Source organism: Limulus polyphemus, unplaced genomic scaffold, assembly GCF_000517525.1.
Source record: "Limulus polyphemus unplaced genomic scaffold, Limulus_polyphemus-2.1.2 Scaffold2136, whole genome shotgun sequence".
In the NCBI taxonomy this organism is placed as follows: Eukaryota; Metazoa; Arthropoda; class Merostomata; order Xiphosura; family Limulidae; genus Limulus; species Limulus polyphemus.
The window spans coordinates 10,894-13,423 of record NW_013667746.1 but is presented as its reverse complement, the minus strand read 5'-3'; positions in this window follow the sequence as shown (position 1 = coordinate 13,423).

Below are 2,530 nucleotides of genomic sequence, written 5' to 3'. Positions count from 1 at the left end.
CTGCTAAATTAGGGACGGCTAGCACAGATAGCCCTCGTGTAGCTTTGCGCGAAATTCATAACAAACAAACCAACCAACTAGTATCACGTTATTTGTTTGTGTACTTTTTATTGCAGCATTTGGATACTTCTTTGTCTTGGATACATCTTATAGCAATCCTAAGAATAACGAACGATCCCTACTTCCCTTCAAAATTGTATTTTATTTTTCCTGTTTATTTGTTCAGTTTTTATATGTCCTTGGAATGGACACATCTATAAACTTTCAGTATAGCCACACCCCTGATAGCTATAACTTTTACAAGAATCACAAACTTATAAAATTTAATTCTTACCTTGGCCTACAGATAAGCGTATAAAACTTCCAAAGTATGGATGAAATTTTATAAATTTGTGATTGTGGTTTTAATTATTGTTTCATTATTCTTTGTAGCAGGATCCCTACTTCATTTTGAAATTAATACTTTTTTAATACTCTTGTTTGTTTACTTTTATGCTACAACTGTATAAAGTATATATTTTACCTTTAGAAACTGTCACGTGTCTATCCATTGATATGTAGCACCATCCGTTTGGTTGAATTGGGTTAAAAATATATTTAAGTATGTACATGATATGTTTATTATTTATATTATACCTGTATATATATATATATATGGATTTTTATCGGAATATCAAAAGCGGATACGATACTCACAGACCAGTCAAGTAAGGTAGTGAAACCTTGTAGAGATAGTACGAGCCTTTTAGACGCTAGCCCCGTTGACGTGATCACATAGGTAGGTAGTAGACGAAAAATTACTGTTTTAGAAATTTTTGAATTGTTATACCCGAAATGTTAGCGACTATTTTATCGTGTTATTAGTGCATATTCGCATGATATATCGTAACCAATACTTTGAATGGTCGTTCTTTCTCTTAGGAATTCGATAGGGTGGTTTTGGCGAGTGAATTATTTGGAATTCTTGTCGATCCCTACTATTAAGTAGTACCGTACTTAAAATATACTTTATCACTTTAGATAACAAATAAAATTAAAATCTTGTATCTACTTAACATATCAAATATACCATCACACTATTTAAAATGCCTTGCGGTTTGGAGACTTCATTCCCGAGAGATCTTGGCCCGTCACTGTTGAAAGGTCTGGAGGATACGTGACTGTATTTCTGTACGTAGATACTATAACACTTCATTGGAATTCAGAAAAAAAAAGCTATAAGACACTTTTTGCTGGTGTTCCATCTTGAATTTCGAACCGACTTAATTACGCTTTAGTTTGCAGTGCACGTCTGAGTAAAAAAAGAAAGAATAGGTATTCTTGGAAAAGATTGAATAATATTATTGTAGAAGATCTACAAACTTTATCAACCATGATTTATTTCAATCAACTAATTAGATCAGGCTAGGTGAAAGCGTTGTTTGCAAGTTAAAATTTAAACCTTTAAGGAATAAAGAATATTTTTGATCCATAAAAAAGCAAAGAAAGGTAAGCAAACATCACCTACTTAATAAATATTTTATACATTTTTAATAGTGATGGCTGTAACAGACAAACCAGTAATTTTTCTTAAATCAAGCGATAAGCTTAAAGAGGTGAATCAAGATCACGTCAGCTTAACTTATTCTAGACACTTTTTCTTTCTACTTCTAACATCTGTTGAAGTAGTTCTAACTAACCAACGAGCAAAAAATAGCGCATGTTTAAGTAATTACCTTCTTTTAAGTAATATTTTAGTTCTCTCAGTAATAACTTTTAAATTTCAATTCAGTTAAACAGAAAAAGAAATATAAGTAAATGAGCAAAAACCAATCACTGCCTCAAAATCATTCATCTAATAGAACATCATGCCAGTTTCTCTTCTTACAGACAGTACCTGTCGATGATCTCTTCTCCTTGGTCCAAAAGACTTACAAAGCTAATTCTCACGAGTATTGAGGTGTGAAACATGTTTCATACAAATATATTTTTAAACGTTTGAGTGTGAAGTGTGCTTTATACAAATATGATTTTTAACGTTGAAGTGTGAAACGTGCTTCATATTAATATGTTTTTTAAACGTTCAAGTGTGAAACACGCTTTATACAAATATGGTTTTTTAAACGTTGAAGTGTGAAACACGCTTTATACAAATATGACTTTTTTACGTTGAAGTGTGAAACGTGCTTCATATAAATATGCTTTTTAACGTTGAAGTGTGAAACGTGCTTCATATTAATATGTTTTCTTAAACGTTGAAGTGTGAAACACGCTTTATACAAATATGACTTTTTTACGTTGAAGTGTGAAACACGCTTTGTACAAATATGACTTTTTTACGTTGAAGTGTGAAACATGCTTTATACAAATATGACTTTTTGACGTTGAAGTGTGAAACAGGCTTTATACAAATATGCTTTTTAACGTTGAAGTGTGAAACGTGCTTCATATTAATATGGTTTTTTAAACGTTGAAGTGTGAAACAGGCTTTATACAAATATGCTTTTTAACGTTGAAGTGTGAAACATGCTTTATACAAATATGACTTTTT